The sequence below is a fragment of the Callithrix jacchus genome, chromosome 1, assembly GCF_049354715.1.
Source record: "Callithrix jacchus isolate 240 chromosome 1, calJac240_pri, whole genome shotgun sequence".
Lineage (NCBI taxonomy): Eukaryota > Metazoa > Chordata > Mammalia > Primates > Cebidae > Callithrix > Callithrix jacchus.
Genome location: NC_133502.1, coordinates 33,433,096 through 33,454,208, shown reverse-complemented (window position 1 = coordinate 33,454,208; position 21,113 = coordinate 33,433,096). Strand labels below are relative to the sequence as shown.

Here is a 21,113-nt window from a genome sequence, read left to right as displayed (position 1 = left end):
CCCAAACAACCTCCCAGTTTTGTGTCTGAAACCCAGGGCCCTTATGGTGTAGGCACCTGAGGCGATCTCTTGGTCTGTGGGTTGCAAAGACTTTGGGAAAAGTGTAATATCTGGGACAAATAGCATGGTCCCTCATGGCTTCCCTTGGCTAGGGGAGGGCGTTCCCCAACCCCTTGCACTTTCCGGGTGAGATGGTGTCCCACCCAGCTTCTGCTCAGGCTTTATGGGCTGTACCCACTTTTTTTTTTTTTTTTGAGACGGAGTTTCGCTCTTGTTACCCAGGCTGGAGTGCAATGGCGCGATCTCGGCTCACCGCAACCTCCGCCTCCTGGGTTCAGGCAATTCTCCTGCTTCAAGCCTCCTGAGTAGCTGGGATTACAGGCACGCACCACCATGCCCAGCTAATTTTTTGTATTTTTAGTAGAGACGGGGTTTCACCACGTTGACCAGGATGGTCTCAATCTTTTGACCTCGTGATCCACCCACCTCGGCCTCCCAAAGTGCTGGGATTACAGGCTTGAGCCACCGTGCCCGGTCTGTACCCACTTTTTAACCAATCCCAATGAGATGAACTGGGTACCTCAGTTGGAAATGCAGAAATCACCCTCCTCCTGTGTTGGCCTTGCTGGGAGCTGCAGACCTGATCTGTTCCTATTCCTCCTTGTCTAGGAGTTCCACAAATTCTTATTAATAGAAATATTTAAAATATGCTATAAGATAATGCTAGAAATATCAAACTGATTAGATATTTGATTTTTAAAGAATAATTTCAAGGAAGTTTTTTCAGTGGCAAAATGGTTGTAAAACAATGTGAACAAAAGAGGTATTCATTTTAAAAAGTTAAAATTAACACATATATTCTTCTTGTTATTATCAATCTGAGACCAAATACAATAGGGAGACTTTGTGAGGGCAAATGTATTCAACAATTACTAGAGTACTGTCCTTTGTTTTTCTTTAAAATGATTACATAAAAAAGGCAATTTGTCTAAATTCTGGTGTGTCTGAAAGCCATTTTTTTTTCATTGAAACACACACAATCTATCTCATACAAATAAAGCTGTTTCACATAACTGAATAAATTCAAGAGTGAAAACAAAATCCATGATCCTCCTGTCTGCTTGAAGCCTCTCCAAGCTATTAAAGTGATGTCTTATAGTTCCTTTGAAGGTAAGCTATACTTAAAATGTTTGAATTCCTTGAAATTTCTCTGACGTTTACACTAAGTTCTGTGATTTACCTGAATTGTAAAAACTTTTTTTCTCCAAATACTTGAAGAAGATGCAGAAATATAGTTAGGAGCCAAATAAAATATTTGTCATAAGAAAAACAAAAATACTAGTTAAATTTGTGATTAGATGTAGTGAAGTGATCATTTTCCCCTCGGAACGCCAGTTTGTTGATGTTAATAAAATTTAAATGAACTAGAACTAGTCTAAATTAATCAAAACGAAGAACATACGAAAATAGTTTATATTTTCCCATAGAATCGAAGAAACTTTTCATGAAAAAAAGCATAAACACAGTGGAATATATCTAGTTTAGCAGAAAGAAAATACAGACATTAGGAGATAATAATGGAAAAAGTTGACCCCTCCCTTGGACCTCTTGATTCTTTAAGAGGTTTAGGACAAAACTCCAGAAAATCAATTAAAAGTATGTATAAAGAATTGATGTCTGCAGGTTTCTTCATCCAGCAGGGCCAAGTCACTACTTCTTTAAGAGATTAAATATTCTCACAAGAAATTTCAGATTTGGAGATGACGGGCACACAGAGATGGCAGTCTTGAGGCAGCAGGGAGCTAAAGCATGGGGTTCTGCGACTGTCTAACCTCTGGGGCATCTGGGCTGCTTCTCTGTTGCCTCCTAATAGAAATTTAAAAAACACCCTCAGCCCAGACATGAATAAAAATATAATAATGTTGATGAAAACAGTGTATATGAAAACAATGTTTTGGGGATAGGTGTGTGAATTTCCAAAGTGGAAAACTTGGACATTTTACTGTAGATGGCAATCTCAAAGTAACAAAGAAGGACTAGTAAATAAATTTACATACAAAGTATTTGACACTGCTGCAAAGAAAAAAAGAATAAAAATAACTTTATTTCTTATGTGAAAAAAATGTAATACTGCTTAAAAAGCATCAAATTAACATGTATATTTGTTCACTGTCCTCCAAATGTGACTATACACATTAAAAAATAACCTTTTTGCCTTTCCACACTCACTTATGTTTTAGATGCAATGAATTGTGCAATTATGATAAAGCCAATTTATTTTATTCAATGACAATGGAGGTTACAGAGATAATAGTGCTTGATAAAGATTTTTAGATGGTTTTCTAATCAAAATGAAAAATGCCAAAAGTCATAGGTTATCTCTAGACATTAATGAATAATCAATTCTAATTTTTTAAAAGTGGTCAGATTCATCTGTCAGTTCACAGGGTAACACAGCAATTATTTTTAAAATATTGATTCACAATGTTTCAATGTGAAGCAGGGGACCGATTCACTGACAAGTGTAAAAATTAGCATTTTGTGTTATGATAGGATGAATAAATGCCCCTCAAAAGATCGACTGTTCTAATCTCTGGAACCTCTGAATATCACTTTATATTTAAAAAGTAAAGAATTTTTATGTGTGATCAAATTAAGGATTTCAAATTGGGGAAGTTATCTTGGATTATCATCCTGGTGGCCATTAAGTGCAATCACAGCGTCCTTATAAGAGAAAGGCAGAGGGCGATGACAGTCAGAAGAGGACAAGGCAATGGTACCATGAAGACAGTGATTGTGGTGATGCTATCACAAGCCAAGGAATGCTGGAAGATATCAGAAACTGAGGGAGGCTAGAAACATTCTCTAGAGTCCCCCGAAGCAGGGCAGCCATGCTGATCACACTGTGACTTTGGCCCAGTGAAACTGATTTTAGATTCTGCCTTCCTGAGTTTTGTGAGGGAATAAATTTCTGTTGATTTAAGTCACTAATGTTGTAGTAAATTATCTTGGAAATCATAGGAAACTAATCTGAACATGTGATTGGGAAAATTCCATCATTATCTTAACTACTTTGAAATATTGTATTGCGTCATGCTCCAACTCTTCTCAATAAATATCTGTATATAATACAGGTCTGAGCATCATGAGTGATATTTGGAACATACTTAAATTCACAGGGAAAAAATAATTTTTTTGAGCATAGTTTAGAAAATTGAATATTTTTCAGTTTTAAGCTCAATGAGCTCTATATTTGTTTCCAAAACTAAATCCTCCACATTTTAACAGATGTTCATTTCATTTAGTTAGTAAAGTACTTGCTTTCCTCTTAACTGACTTTTTAAAATATTACTTCTGTTTAACCTTCAAATATAGTTATTGTTTCATAAAAATGCCAGAAACCTGTGATATATAATACCTACGATGCACATTTTCAATTTTGCTATAAATTACTTGAGCCTATAAATTATAAGATATTAAGTACATTTCTGGGAAAAATATTTAATTAGTAAAGGGTGGTTAGTGATCCCAATGATAATTTCTAATTTTTATATGCAAGTGTGCAAACTATGTATTCCAAGAAACAGGGTGAGTTTGAATCATAGGTCACGGGTTGGCCAACATACCCATGAATAGTCTAAAATAATATTATTTGATAGATTTTACATAGGTATAAAATTACTCATTTACTAATGTATGTGTTTCTTCTAAATTAGTCAATAGCACCTAATCCAGTTTTCTTGGCATCTGCCTAAAAAGCATAGACGCATTTATAAGCCACTCCTTTTTCTGTCAGTCGTAATAAGATAAAGGACCAAAAACAGAAGCAGCAGCATGAACTTGCACTTAAAAAAAACATATGGCTCAATTCCACTTCCCAAAAGTAAAGTGTGAATTTTAGCAGAGTCAAAAAACAGCAAAAAGTTACCTTTTTAATAAAGGAAAAACAATATATGGAGTTACTATGAGAAATTTCCACTGTGTTACATACTAGAGAAACACGATGAGTGAGAAGAGGAACAGGTGCTTAAGGAGCTCAGAATATGGCTAACATATGACTTCCTGTAGCAACCTATGATAGAGATAAGAAATCATTGCTATGGAAACAGAACTGGGTAGCAAATAATTTGATGATGAGGAAAGGCCAGTCTAGAAAGCTCAGAAAGTGATGTTGTTATTGCTATTATGGGGAGATGAAGAAAATATTCTGAACATTGAACAAACAAAAATGTATATGGTATTTCCTTAGCCTGTTTGATAATTTTAAATACTATATTATAAATAGAAGTTGTAAGAAGTGAGTCTGCTCTTTAAATAAAGAAAAAGAGAAGTAATTTGGAGATCGACTGTAAAAATTAATGAATACTATAATAAATAACAGTAAATACAATAAGGTATTGTTTCTATATTTACTGTACTGCTGCATTTCTAAATTATTTAAGAAGGATGGACAGTCTTCACTGTGGATTGTAAAATTAAGAGTATGAGCTAATCCCAACCTGCTACTAGAATTCAGTGTAAAAAATTAATAGTTCTGTGGTCTTTAAAAATACTTGCCAAACTATTAGAAAGTCTCCTATTGTCAGTAACATACATATGGGGGAATGAAGAGACAGTAAAACTAATATTTATTTAGTGTATATGAAATGTACTTGCAACACTGACAAACCATTTCTTTGTTTTTTTTGAAAAAAAAAAAAGGTATAAAGAGTAGTTCAAACACTGATTGTCTTCTCCTTTTATATGGAACAAGGGTCTTTTTTGTGTCTTGTGTCTTGGTGAATTGCCATCCTTCCTTCTAGGTTCCAGTCAGCTTTCAACATTTTATCTCTTCTACTTCTGATACTGTAAAAATCCTTCAGCAGTTCCTCTAATGTCATGTTTGTTTTCAAGAGTTCCTTACTCCCGCACATCTTATCACAGCCACTTTTCTCATTTATGCTGGTAACTTTGCCCTCATTAAATTCCTCTGGCTGCCTGTGTGGTGACTCTAAAGAAAGCAGCATCAACATTTCCATGTTCACTATCTTCTAATCAATTCTGTTTCATTTCTAGTGTTATCACTGTTCTGTGCTTTGCTACACCTTCGTCTTTGTTGACCTAGTACCTCTTTTGATTATTCATTTTTGTAAAATATCACTTGGGCTTAACACTGGGAGACAAGGTGGCAACACAAATACATATTTTCTGTTTGCATGTGAACTGAATCACAGATACACAGTGATTAATCCCCGACAATGTTTGAAAGAAGTGGTGTGATTAGTCACTGATCATGAGATACATCTGATATTTTTGTAGTGATGTCTGGACTAAAGAGCTAGCAGCAAAGTTCATACAATTACTCGCAGTTGATATACCCTAGTAAATTTCATTTCAAACTTGTTATTCGGTAAGTGGTGTTATGTAAATAAACTGCAGTAACTGAATTTCATATATATCAGGGCCCACCAAAGAGAAAAAGGTTATACTATAAAATAGCAAGATTGCTAGGATGACAAATAAATGTGAAATATAATAAAATTAAAGTATCAATACTCAATCATTGTTAAAGGTGTGATATAAAATAAAAAATTGGGAGGGATAGTCGCCACATTATAATTTTGTGAAACTGACAGAAACACATAAAATTGTTTAGCCTTTTGGGTACCCTGAAGGATGCTGCATTTGGGTTCCTCAAACCTGTGTTGTGGAGTCATTCTGCACTCCCTCTCTCTGATCTGGGTCTGTGTAGGTCCCTAGTAACTCTACCTTCTCTATTTTTACTGTAGCTATTTGCCTGTAGCTCCTGGGCACTGACCAGCTGAGCCGCCTTTTCTTCTCAAACCACCGTTCTGCCCTCTGCTGGTCTCAGTTTTCCATCTGAACTCTCTAGCTATGTGCAAACACATCCTCAATTCATTGTCTAACTGCATCCATTCCTCTCTAGCTCACAATCCAAAAGACCAAACTCTCACCTGCACCACAGCTGGCCCTTCCTGTCTTCTTTGGCCTCAGCTCCTCCTGCTGTGTTATTCCCCGCTGACCCGTCATGACGATGGCTCAGGTCCTGGCCATTTTCACCTCCATGCTTTTGCAGTTCCCACTGTCTGGGGCACCTTTCCTTTGTGCTCCCTCACCTTATAACATCCCAGAGCAAGAGTCCAGAATGCAACCATTTGTGTCTTATCTACCAATGACCAGGAAGCCCCCTCTCCACTTTAAGTCTTCCTGCCTTTTCTTTGAGTTTTCCTTCTTTCCAGAAAGAACCAACATTCATCTTACGTATGTTGATTGATGTCTCATATCTCCCTAAAATGTTTAAAACCAAACTGTGCTCTGACCACCTTTGGCACATGTTGTGAGAACTTCCTGAGGCTGTCTCACAGGTGTTCATCCTCAAGCTTGGCAAAATAAGCTTTCTAAATTAACTGAGACCAGTATCAGATTTTCTTAGTTCACACATTTTAGCAACATTTTTTGAATTCAAAGGCTCTGGATGCAGGGCTAAATGAGTAAAGAATAGGGTGAAACATGTGCTCCACATTAATTCTCTACAGAAGGAAAGACTCACTTCCACATGGGAGAAATATTTTGCAACTAGAAGAAATTTCATTAGTTTAGAGAAATAAGACTAGGAAAGAGAATGCCAGCAATCAGAAAAGTGAAAATTAGTCTACCAAATCTACCTTTGCTCAAATAATCTAAAAATATTTAGATTTAAAAGTCTTGAATATATTCAGGGAAGAGTTCTAAGCAGTGGAATTTAAGATTTTACAAATTTGGTTATGGAAACTAGAATGAAAATATCACTGGCACAGCAGGAGGAAAAGCAAGCACTGTTTTCTTTTTTAATGTGTAAAAACTATACACTATTTAAAAAAAAATATACACTCTGGCCATGACATTTTTGTAGGTTAGCCTTAACAATTTCAGGTACTTATTGTGTTTCTTCTCTAGCTTAACAATTTCAGTTGCTTATTGTGTTCCTTCTCTAGCTTCAGAGTGAAAGGGCATGCTATTGCTCATGCTAGGTGGTTCACCGGGCCTGGTGGAAGTAACGCTACATTGTGTCCACCATTTCCAACAAGAACAACAATGTTTGAAAATAATTTGTTGCACAATACATTCTACAAAGACCAAGGGGAAATTACTATACTTCTACTTGCCACAACACAGTTTCCTTTGTAGAGAGGTCATATTCCTTCAGTAAGAATGAAGGATTTGGGGTTTTGAGGTGGATTTTGTGACTGAATTGTGGATGATGGGCTCAGGTTGCTCCCCAGTAGGATGTGTTCTTCCAGGCCCTTGATCTCTCACTCATCCAAGAATGGAGAGGGTATCTTGGCATTGCAGTGAACTCATTCAAGTAAATATCCGACGCCAAGAGCTTTGCCGAAAGTGATTTATTTGGGCAGAGAGAGAAAAAGAGAGAGAGCGAGCTCCCATGCCATCCTGGGTGGGGATCTGGAGATGGAGTCCCCACTGATGAGAGAGAAGGGGACTTTTAATCTGGGAGTTCTTCCCACCCCATTCAAGTTTTTTGACCTATGAAAGGAGTTCCTTTAAACTTCTGCTGGAGTAATTGATCTTTGATTTCTGACATCTGATTTGTTCTTTGGCCCATAGTCCTCTAATAGCTTTTGGGGGGCTTTATAGATATAGGGAGCTCACCCAGGCAGTCTATCTTCCTAAACACATGAAAGTTAAACAAAGACCTCTAAACTCCCGGATGGAGATATGAAAGAAGGCAGGTGGGGCATGTCACTGAGAAGTTCTTGCCTTTGAAACCACGGCCCCTTGGGAACCCAGGAAGAGAAGTTAACACAGTCCCTTAGATTTCATGATTCATAGCAACATATGCCACAGGTAAACTGTAGAGAATCATGTTTTGGTTTTGAATTATTTTTATATTTTTCATTAAAAACATAAATTTTATTGTGTTAATATGTAATCAATATTGACCTATTTTGGCTATTTCATAGTCAAATATCTGTTTATTATATTTATTAACATTTCAGTGTTAATAAATTGATTTAAGTAAAATTAAAATGAAAAGCCACTGGTATTAATATTTTTCTTCTGCCCAACTTCTCTTTGGAGCGTTTTCCCAAAAACAACAGATAAAGCAATGGCAAAAACTATGTAGATACATTCCTGGATAATTAAAAGTTAAATGAATCACCAAATGCAGTCTCCCACAATTCATCTAATAGAGGTGGTGCACAATATGAAAATGTGCATATTGTTGCTATCTTGAAAAGTCTTAGTAAAGTTATGTTAAGTAAAGATGATACCTTAGCCAGACTCCCCATACCATGAACTGAATGTCAACCCTATTATCTCTCCCTTTCTTCATTTCTTGCCTCCCAACTTTCTATTTCTTGTATTAAGCATCTATTGCTATTTTCAGGCTAGTGATACAGATAGTTACTAAGTCAAACATATCACTTTTATGGCATTTAATAATATATTACCAAATTTCTACCTCAGAAAGTTTGTTAGCTGAAATTTCTAATATTATTACTCTAATGATTTGGATTATCATCATCATCTTTTAAATTTTATATTCCAAATTTTTTTAGAATTATTATAATGTGATAATCTGTCATTTCTTTATTTTCTCTTTCATTGTGATTCTTTTATTGCAGGTACTTCTCATTTTCTCATTGGCTTTGAGTTTTTCTTAATACTTGATATTGACAATTTATGTATTAAGCTTCGTGGTATTTTAAAATTATTTTTGCAGATATTTCAACTCTGATTTTATCTTTGCTCTTTGAATTTTTCTTAAAAGTCTTTTTATCGTTCTGGCACCTAGGCATTTTATTCTCCATTTTCTCTCTAATGCTCTCGTGACTATAGAATAAACCTGATTTTCTTCCTCTGCATAACAGTATCCCTGTAATCACCTCAACCTGACAGTCTCAAATTATATCTTAGATCAATTTCCATGATCTCAGAAAACAAACACTTTGAACACTACAATGAATTCATTATAAAAATTGCCCCTTTCCTTTACCATCCCTGTTTTCATGCTTTTTATAGTATAACTTGGCGGTTCCTTCATTCAAGGCATATAATTTGTTTTCTCAGTCCTGGCATATAAGTGATCTGTGACTCACTTTGGCCAATAGAATAAAAAGGAAGTGATAGTATGGCAGTTCTAAACTTAGGCTTCCAGGGGTCTGATACAATTGTGCTGTCTTGGTCCTTTGCCTTCACCATGGACATAATCACATAAACATGAGTCAATCAGTCAGATTTTCAAGCCCAAATCTTCTGACAACATTCAAAGGGAGAAACCAGGTAAAATCAGAAGAACTACCTATTTGAGCTTCAGGTGACCACAGACCACAGAGTGAGCACGTATAAGTCTAGCTAAAATCAGCAAATTCTCCATCTGACCCAAAGACTCATGAATGAGATGTTAATTTTGTATGACATGAAGATATTGTGTATTGTTTTAAAGACTGTGATTATTAGTGTGCCAATCAATAAATAATTGATTCAAGCAAACACCTTTTAAATATATGTAATGTTAAATATAATTTGTGCATGTGTTGTACTGTGCTAATGTATAATATTAATTATAAACCATTAAGAAGGACATGCATGGATAGACTCCTATCTGTGAGCAGTGTCTACCACCTTGGATGGCAAGGGACCTGATCAGACTGGCCCTGCTGCTTGGCTTCAAGGTCTCGGGAACAGCAGAGGATGAGGAGCGGGACCCAAGCCCCATTGCAGGACCAGCTCTAATTACTAATTATAAAAGCAGTAGTTCAGATTCATCAGACAGCAATGAAGACAGTAGTTCTTTGTACAACAAAGGAAATAAAGAATGTGAGGAAGATGACACTGGTCCAACTGAAAGAAAACAGGAAAGATCAGTATGATGACAATGATGAAGATGATGATGGGTTTTTTGGACCAGCCCTTCCTCCTGGATTTTAAAAGCAGTATGATTTTCCTCCAAGGCCTATAATAGGTCCTGCATTGCCACCTGGTTTCATTAAATCTACACAGAAACGTAATGAGCAGAGATGATCCAGGGCAAAAGGAAACAGAGAGCAGTGAAGATGAGGACATTGTTGGACCATTGCCCACAGAAGGACCAGTTAACTATAATGTAAAGACAGAATTTGAAAAAAGATCCCAGAGAATGAAAGAAAAACTGACCAAGGAGATGATGATTCTTCTAATCCCATTGTAAGAGAGTCATAGATGACTGAACTTCCTCCAGAAATGAAAGACTTTGGTCTTGGGCCAAGGACTTTTAAGAGACCAAACCTTGAGATCCATCAATCCGGACAGATACTCCAGCTGATAAGGAAAGGAAAGCTAAGGAAACACAAGAATCAAGGAAGTCATCCTCTAAGAAAGCTGAAGAAGATACATTATCAGGAAGAGATAAGAGACAAGCTGAGCAGGTATCTTCAAACAATGAATTAAAAAGATCAGAATCTCTTATGGACATACATCATAAAAAGTTAAAAAGTAAGGCTGATAAAGACAAAAATAAGCCTCAAGAGAGAAAAACATTTGACAGTGGTAAGGATCTCAAGGTTAATCAGTTTGATGAAGCTCAGAAAAAAAGCCCTTATAAAAAAAATCTAGAGAACTAAACACCAGATTTCAACATAGCAAAGGCAATGTGTTTTTATAAGGGGATATTCCTGTGCAATGAAGAAAAGTTGAAGAATACTCTTTGTCCACCTTTATTTCTTTGTTTTTGGCTTCTTAAGTTTAGAAATTACTTTAATCTTAAAAACCATACAAATTTACCTTGTGCTGTGTGTCCATTTAAAGTCATGTGGAAAAATAAAACTAATGTTTCTTATGTAGAACAGAATAGTCTATGTGCCTTTAGCTTCTGTGGAAGTATGGGCTATTCTCCAAATAATTGGGGAAGTTGGGCTATTCTCCAAATAATTATGTTAAGAGGCTTTTATTCCTTGTGATTTTTGTGGTGTCTCACAAGAACCCTTTAAGTTCTGGTCAGGACTGACTGCTGAATCTCTACCACAGCCTAGACATCCTTGTCAAATATATCTAACCTGCCCTAGAGTAAGTCTGTCAAGACCTTCCTGTAAATCCATGACTTTCAAATTGCTTGCTTTTTTTCCCCTTTAAACCGTAGCCAGTGAATACAAATTTACTTAAAAATAGAAGGTACGGGGTTTTGCCTGTGTTTTAATCTGTTTGCTTGTTTTAGCACTCAGGGCTTTTTATTTGTTGTTTAATTTTTTAAAGTGTATTTAAGTCAGAAAGATCTATGGGTTATCTCATGTACTAAGGAAAAACTATTTTGGTTTTTCCAACTTTAATGCTTAGGATTTTTTTAGGGGAGGCAATCAGGACAAAATATGCCAGTAACTATTAGCAGTATGAAATCTGTAAGACTCAGTCTCTATGATCTCAGCCAAAGCTTTCTGAGTCCTGGAACTTTGCTTTGGGTTGATCTTACTTTACCCATTTATCTTCTGTACTTAACAGTTTAGAGCTAATTTACAGGAGTCAAATCTTTTATATCAATCATGAAAAGCTTAAGCTTTTTTAAAAAATTAATAATCCTTGAATACAAAAATGGAAATGGAAAATTTATAATCATAATAATCATAATAATCTTTCCGACTTTAGGTTCTATATATTATATGCCTCCATTGAAGTTTATGTTTCTCTTTCTTAGCATTTACTAGTAATATTTTCTCATCTTCATCTGCCAAGACCATGTATTTACTTCAATGTCCTCATTCTCACTTCTCCCTGGTTTCAAAGCCATGCATAGATTTCAAGGACTAACACAAGCAAATCCCTGGTGGAACACTGAATCACACATTCTTCAATCAACCCTGCTAAACATAAGAAGTCTGTAGAAAGTTTTGATATGCCACTCAAGAAACAGAGTTTGCAGATTTATCCCCATTTATTTCTGGTTTAATAATAAAAACTATAATTTTCAAATCATAATGCTGAATTCAGAGTAATCACAACATAATATTCACAATATCTAGGGCATGATCCGAAATTACTAAACATAACAAAAAAAAAGAGGAAAATGTTAGAGATTCTCAAGAGAAAAACAATTGACAAAGAGTAACGCTAGGTATATTTGTCAGGGTTCTCTAGAGGGTCAGAAATAATAGGATATATATATATATATATATATATATATATATATATATGAGATTTTGTTAAGGAGTATTGACTCATGCAGTCATAAGGTGAAGTACCACAATGGGTTGTCCGTAAGCTGAGGTACAAGGAAGCCACTCCGAGTCCCAAAACCTCAAAAGTAGGGAAGCCAACAGTGCAGCTTTCAGTCTGTGGGTGAAGGCCCAAGAACCCCTTGCAAATCACAGATGTAAGTCCAGGAGTCCAAAGGCTGAAGAACTTGGAGTCTGATGTTCAAGGGCAGGAAGCATCCAGCATGGGAGAAATGAAGGCCGGGAGACTCATTAAGTCTGCTCTTCCCTGTTCTGCCTGCTTTATTCTACCTGTGCTGGCAGCTGATTAGATGATTCTCGCCCAGATTGAGAGTGGGTCTGCCTCTCCCAGTCCACTGACTCAAATGTTAATCTCCTTTGGCAACGCCCTTACAGACACACAGAAACAATACTTATCCTTCAATCCAATCAAGCTTACTCACTATTTACCATCATACATTAACTTTTAGTCTCCTCTTTAGTAAACAAATCTAGATAAGAAAATATCAAGATAGGCATAGCTTTGCCTGGTATGGCATTAGTTGGAAAATGTCTTTGTAAACTTTCATTGATTTATTTTTTTCATCCGTAGTTAAAATATTGACTACCTTCAGCCTAATGAGTGTTGAATTTAGTTTCAATTTGAATATAGTTGCCGTCTCAGCTCTTTCATTCTGTGAGTTTAGATGGATGCAATGTTGTTTGCTTATTGCTCTTTCCTACAATTAGATTATAGGTTTCATAGCCTATATTCATGCATCATTTTCTAGTGCTTTTAGTCAAACTATCATTTAATTATTTATATACTTTTTTAGAATGACCTGTGTCTGATTTATTGATGCTAGACAGAAAATCAAATGATAAATTTGCAGTTAAACTGTAGAGTTCAATATAACATTGTTTTAAGAGATTATGAAATAAAGTTAGGAGGTAATCTCTAGGAATAAATCTTTTATAATTAAGAGCAAACATGAAGTAGATTCCTCTGCAGTAGTAACACTTGCTATATGTGGGTTTGAACTGAGCTGAAATTGGAAAGAATTCTGTGGTATAGAAATGGTTGAGGAGGTTTCTCCTTCTATATAGTCTTCACTATTCTACCATTTTGGCCTTGACAGTAAGTATCAATTGGCACTGAGGACATTAACAAATGTCTACATCTATATCTGTGCTACATTAGGCCTTGTGCTAAAAGGCATCGGCTACATATATTTTGATCTTAGAACTAACATTTGTGTTTCTCTGTTTCACAAAACAAACTGAAAAATAACTCAGTGGAAAAAGCTGAGTTCAGATGATTTATAAACAGTATTAGTTTTTGTAAAAAAGTGAATGTCATATACACCATCTTACAATTCAAAAGTTTTGTGGAAAAGCCAAAACTCAATATTTATTTATAGAATAGAGGTTTCTTTTTGTATTGTCAAAGTTTTTGATTGTAAGAAATAAGTTGGCTACACCTATCTTAAGCAGAAATAGCCTTTATTAGAACACAAAATAAGTTAGATTATCAGGTTTGTGAAATGAGCAGAAACCATGGAAACGTGGTGGAATGAAAGGCACGAAGCAGAAACAACCAGCCAATATAACACCACCCTAACTTCAGGATATAATTAATGCTGCTTGCACCTCTTTCCTCTTGCCTCACTTAACCCTGGAGAAACATTGTCTGGCCCTGACTAGGTCATGTTTTTATTCTCTGGACAAAGCAGACAGCAAAGAATTATAGATCTTGGCCAGACTCAGTGGCTCACGCCTGTAATCCTACAACTTTGAGAGGCTGAGGATAGGGGGAGCGGGTATTACCTAAGGTCAGAAGTTTGAGACTAGCCTCGCCAACATGATGAAATCTCGTCTCTACTAAAAATACAAAAAATAGCCAGGCACAGTGGCAGGAGCCTGTAATCCCAGCTACTCGGGAGGCTGAGGCAGAAGAATTGCTTGAGCCTAGGAGACAGAGGTTGCAGTGAGGCAAGATCGCAGCCCATTGCACTCCAGCCTGGGTGACAGGGCAAGACTCTGTATCAAAACAAAAAAACAATTACAGATCTTGATCTTGGTTTCTGTGATAGGAAGCATAGAACACACACTTGAGACAACACAGACTAATAACAGCATATTAGAGAAAAAAATGAAAAGTTTATATATATATATATTGAGATGGAGTTTAAAATGTCTAGACATTAGTTTCTCTTGGATAATTATATTTTACTATGTATGCATATAAAGATTTTGAAAATTTCTTGGCTATTTATCATTCTTCTCAAATCCCTTGGGGCAGACCATGGAGATGATTGCTCTTTATTCTGGATAAATATGCATGGTACATTCGAGATACCACATCTCAGAAAAAGAATATAGTTAATATTTGTAGTAATGACTATAACACAACCTATCCTCATTCTTTTTCACTTTCAAACCTGCAAATGAGAGTCACTTCGCCATGATTTCAACAATTCCTCCTTAATTTCAGCTCATTTCCAGACCAGATTCCTGATTTAAAATACATTGTGCTATAGAAAATGAATGAATGAATAAGACTCAAAGGGGTAATATACGAGCTTGTCTTAATAGTCTCTTAGAGATAGATAATTTTGAATATTTTTTCTGGACCACATTATCAAAGGTTCTATATATTCTTTCAGTTGAGGGCCTTCAAATACTCTACTTCTCAGTTGTTTCTCAGTCATCCACCCAGATAAATGTTTATTGCATAATCTGACCCAGTCTCAATTTTATTTTATTAATGTAAAAATCATCACATTACAAACATACAAAAAAAAATAAAACTTAATTGATGAAAATTTTAATTCAAGTTACTCCTTTATGTATCCAATATCCCTCCACTTTGTAAGGCAAAATCTTTAATTTAGAAAGTAACATTGATGAGTAGATTTTAAACAAGCTATTACATTAGCAAGATTCTGTTCTCAGTACCGTAATTTATCTTTCCTATGACCTAGGTCAGATTTATAAAACAGTACTTTTTTAAGGGTTCTATAATCTGTTTTTCAAGCCAATCTTTTGAGCACAAAGTGTAGTACTGATGATACAGTGTGAATGTTTGTTTCTCTAAATCTCATGTTGAAATGCAATGCCCAAAGTTGGTGGAAGAACACTGGATCATGGGGCGGATTTCTTATGAATGGTTTAGCACCATCCCTTTGTCACTATTCTCATGATAATGAGTGCGTTCCTCTGAGATCTGACGGTTTAAAAGTGTGTGGTACCTCCCTCCATTCACTGTCTCTCTTCGCTCCTGCTCTGGCCATGTGAAGTGCTGGATGCCCCTTTGCCTTCTGCCATGACTTTAAATTCCCTGAGGCCTCCCCAGAAGCCAAACAGATGCCAGCATCATACTTCTTATATGGCCTATGGAACTGTGAGCCAACTAAATCTCTTTATAACAACCCTGTCTCAGATATTTATTGCAATGTGATAATGGACTAACATAATCAAGTGAAATTTGAGAGAGAAATGCAGTATCATTGCAAAAAGCAATGACAGAAAATCAGAACCCTGAATTCTATATATGTATATATTTGTGAGAGAGAGAGAAAAAGATAAGGACTGAATAACTGAAAGTCTTCAAGACCTCGATGGAAGTTATAAAACAATGTATGAATAGTAGTAATACCCAAAATAGTATATATAAAATTTTAAAATTTCAAAATTGAGTAAATATGAAACTATATACTTAATAACCATTGTCATTATTTTCATCCAGTGTTTTCTATAAAAACACTGTTTCGTTTTATAAGTGTTATATAAGTGCCAACCATTAGGTGGTTAACAAATAAGAATCCTAAAATAGGTTAAGATATATTAGCATATAATTTTCTAAAGGGTCTAAGTTTAAAATTCCATTTTATTGATTGTCCTTATTGTTATAGCTATTAGGTAGGGTATTTTGCATGTATAATTGATCTAGAGATTATATTAATTATTCTTAACTTTTCACAGTCTACTTAGAGTTAATATTGGATGGATGTGAGACATGGAATCCAAAGGGATCATTTCAAAGCTTTAAGATTTGACTGCCCTGCTGGATTTCAGACTTGCATAGGGCCTTTGCCTCCTTCATTTTAGCCAGTTACTTCCATTCAGAATGGATGTATTTATCTAATTCCTGTACTCCCATTGTATCTAAGACGTTAAATAACTGGCTTCGATTTTACAGGCTTATCAGTGAAAGGCATTTGCTTTGTCTCAGATGAGACTTTGGACTTGGACTTTCCTACTTTATTTTATTATTATTATTATTTGTTAGAAAGAAAGAAAGAGAAAGAAAGGGGAGAGAGAACAGGAGTCTTGGTCTATTGCCCAGACTGGAATACAATCTAAAAATAGGTATTAAAAACCTCTTTTATGCCGATAATTGTGCTTAACAGCAGAGAAAGGAGGGAATAGGGAAGAAAATAACAAATACCCAGCCAATATTTCATTTAAGTCTGTGAAATGCTATGCAAATGCTGAAGAGTGATTTACTTCCAATTATATGGTCACTTTCAAAATAGGTGTAATGTGATACTGAGAAAAATGTGTGTTCTGTAGACATGGGGTGAGGAATTCTATAAATATTCACTGAGTTTACTTGTTCCAGGTCTGAGTTCAAATCATAGATGTCCCTGTTCATTTTCTATCACGTTGATCTGTTGAATATTAACAATATGGTGTCAAAGTCTCCCGCTATTATTGTGCGGGAGTCCAAGTCTCTTTATAAGTCATTAAGAATGTGTCTTATGTATTTGGATGTTCCTATATTGGGTACATATATATTTATGATCATTGACTCCTGTTGTTGCATTGATCCTTTTACCATTATGTAATGTCCTTCTTTGTTTCTTTTAGTCTTTGTTACTATTAAAGTCTATTTTGTCAGAGACGAAAGTTACAACTCCTGTTTGTTTTTTTTTTTTTTTTGCTCTCCATTTGATTGGTGAGTCTTCCATCAACGCTTTGTTTTGAGTCTTTGTGTGTCCTTGCTTATGAGATGGATCTGGATACAGCGTACTGATGGGTTTTGACTTTTTATTCAATTTGCCTGTCTGTGTCTTTGATTGGGGCATTTAATTCATTTAAACTTAGGATTAATATTGGACTTGGACTTTTTAGTCCAACTCATGCTGAAATGAGTTAAGACTTTGGGGGACCATTGGGAAGGCATGATTGGTTTTGAAATGTGAGGACTTAAGATTTGGGAGAAGCCAGGGTGGAAAGATGTGGTGTAGCCGTGTACTCACCCAAATCTTATCTTGAATTGTAGCTCCCATAATCCCCATGTTTCAAGGGAGGGACCTGGGGGAGGTAATTGAATCATGGGGGAAGATATTTCCCATGCTATTCTTATGATAGTGAATACGTCTCATGAGAAGTGATAGTTTTACAAAAAAGAAGTTCCCCTGCACATGCTTTCTTACCTGCCACCAGGTAAGACATGCCTTTTCTCCTTCTTCAACTTCTGCCATGGCTGTGAGGCCTCCGCAACTATGTGAAACTGTGAGCCCCTTAAAGCTGTTTGTCTTTGTAATGTACTTAGTCTTGGGTATTTCTTCATAGCAGTATGAAAATAGACTAATATATAAGGCAAACATACTAATGATAATGACAAATATACTTTTTTTTCTTTTTGAAACAGAGTCTCACTCTGTCGCCCAGGCTGGAGTGCAGTGGCGCCATCTCAGCTCACCACAATACTGCCTCCTGGGTTCAAGTGATTCTCCTGCCTCAGCCTCTGCAGTAGCTGAAACTACAGGTTCATGCCACCACTTCTGGTTAATTTTTATATTTTTAGTACAGACAGGGTTCCACCATGTTGGCCAGGTTGATCTCGAACTCTTAACCTCAGGTAATCCACCCACCTTGGCCTCCCAAAGTGCTGGGATTACAGGCATGAGCCATCTCATCTGCCCCAGACAAATGTATTTTTTATGATAAAACAATCTATGGGCAGGGAAATGATAAATAAACTCTTCTGGTATGATTCTCCTAAATAAAAAATCTGCATTATTTAAATTGTAGCACACATTTTGTGGGTAGCTTGTAACCTTTGTTATAGTGAAATATGTATCTTCTAGATGCTTAATAAGATATTTCTTACTGCTGCTTATAACATACCTTTATGAAGAATTAGAATTTCAGTGAGTATTCAAATAATCTTAAATGTCTTATATTTTATCATTTTATATTTATAAATATGTAAATAATTTAATTTATATTAATTGCTTTATTTTTAAAATGTAAACTGAAAGCTGACATATCAATACTGAAATAAATTTTCAAAATAGTAATAGAATGCATTAGCATCATTAATAATTATTAAATAGGATTTGTTTTTTATGTCAGAAAACACATACATTTTATAATTTATATGAATTTGTTAGCAAAATTATATATTCTATTTCTTTTCACTATTATATTAATATAACTATTAATTATAGTTCTTACAAATTCACATCCATGTGACAATGTATCCTAAAAATCTCATGTAGTTCATTACTTATCAAAAAACATTTAAAATTATTTTACATATTTTCTGTTTAAAAATTTTACAAGGAGAGAACAGATAAGTTCCTACTGTATTGTATAAATTGAAGTTCTATAAGGCAGTTTCAAGAGATGAATACCTTTTTAACAGCATAACTTAAAATGGAGGTCATAGTATTTTACAGAGATGTAAGAAGAAATCCTTCACAGAACTCCATCACTATGATGTCCAGGAAGAGGACACGCAGGGAAATTAAAAGGAGAATTAAGTATCTTTTCAAAAACAAATGCGATGTAGACAAGGAGTAACAAATACACACATGAGGCAGTTAAGTAGAAATATAAGGTAAATATGCTAAAGCTATTTTATGCAGATGATTTTAAGTACAAATGAAAGTCTTGAGAAAAGACTCAATGAAGCATATGGGTCTTGAGATAAGCCAAGCTCTATTGAGAGGGCCAATGTAAAGAGAAAAGCCAGGCTATTCTAGAGCAATGTGAAGAAGTTAATCAAGTCTAGAGAGCAAATCCATGTAGTTTTCTGTGGTCCCAGAGCAAAAAGAAAGAGATTTAAATGTACAATAGAGGTTTTGAGAGTCTCTAACAACTCTAAGTACATCATGTATAGACTTCCTATGTATGTAGCTTTGTTAGAGAGTCCTGATTCTTAGCTGTGATAATAAATGGATGAAAGAACTTTGACAAAAGTCAATGTAAAATACACACACACACACACACACACACACACACACACACACACATATACACATTAGATCATTGTCAAAATAATATCATAATGGAGATTCTACACCTATAGAAAGTGTGCCTTAATGTTACTGGTTTCTGAGGTACTAAAAAAACAAGGAGACGCTTGATACAATTTGCAAGTTTATATCCCACCTCCATCCCCAAATTTACATGAGGAAACCTAATCCCAGGCATCAGTGTAATTAGAAGGTGAACTCTTTGAAAGGTGATCAGAAGTAAGGTTTTTGGGTGAAGCCGTCATGATGGGGCTTACTGGCCCTATGAAAGTGTCACCAGGGATCTGCTTTGCCTCTTTCACCATGTGAGAACTCAGCGAGAAGGGGCTATCTATATGAAATTGAGTCATTGCCTGACACTGAATCTGCCAGTATTTTGATCTTGAACTTCTCAGTATCTAGAACTGTTAGAAATAAATTTCTGTTGTTTATAAGCTACCCAGTTAATGGAATTTTGATTTATTAATCTGGATGTATTGAAATAGGGGTTAATAAAATTATTATGAATCTAATGAAAGAGAGAGGCATATTTTCCACATTTGCTAAAGAAATGGTATACTTGTGTTAATTATAGAAATTATTTATTTTAATGCATTCAGAGAATAAGTCTAATTGTTAAAATTCAAATCACAATAAGTAATAATCTTTTACTTAAACAAGATAATAAGACAGGTAATCTCAGTGTTTAGTTTGTTTTCTAATGTTACATAACTTTGGAATGGAAATTCAGGTATTGAATGACTTTGATCTCTCCATTATTCACAAAGTGGAAGAATAGTCCAGCTCTATTATTTTAACATTGTTGTCCCTGTGGTGATATTATAAAGTCATTTTAAATGAATCTTTAAAACAAAAACTAAAAAGAAAATTTTTAAATTTTAAAAGAAACTTAAAAATAATTTAAAAAAATTCTTTGAAATTCAGTATTTATCTTTCAGAAACATATAAAATAAAGGAAAAAAAAGCCTGTTGTATTAGTTTGTTTACATACTGCTAATAAAGAGATGCCCAAGATTGGGCAATTTATAAAGGAAAGAGGTTTAGTTGACTCACAGTTCCATATAGCTGGGTAGGCCTCACAATCATAGTGGAAGAGAAATGAGAAACAAACTCTTACCTGGCAGCAGGCAAGAAAGCTTATGTAGGGGAACTCCCATTTATAAAAGCATCAGACCTGGTGAGACTTATTCGCTACCAGGAGAGAACAGTATGGGGGAAACCACTCCCATGGTTCAGTTATATTCATCTAGGCCTGCCCTTGATATGTGGGGATTATGACAATGCAAAGTGAGATTTGGGAGGAGACATAGCCAAATCATATTATCCTACCCTTGGCTCTTCCCAAATCTCACGTCTTCACATTTCGAAACCAACCATGCCTTCCCAACAGTTCTCCAAAGTCTTAACTGATTTCAATTAAAAGTCCACAGTCCAAAGTCTCATTTGAGATAAGGCAAGTCCTTTCTGCCTATGAGCGTGTAAAATCAAAATCAAGTTGGTTACTTCCTGGATACAGTGGTTGTCCAGGCACTGGTAAATAAACCCATACAAACATGGGAGAAATTAGCCAAAATGAAGCATCTACAGGGTCCATGAAAATTTGAAATTCAGCAGGCAGTGAAACTTTACAGCTCCAAAATGATCTTCTTTGACTCTATGTCTCACATCCAGGTCATGC

General features: G+C 35.4%; 1 pseudogene; it reads left to right on the top strand.

Moving 5' to 3' along the window:
* The first annotated feature begins 9,585 nt into the window (after positions 1 to 9,585).
* LOC100399603 (GPALPP motifs-containing protein 1 pseudogene) lies at positions 9,586 to 10,645 on the top strand (annotated as a pseudogene).
* Positions 10,646 to 21,113: the final 10,468 nt, after the last annotated feature.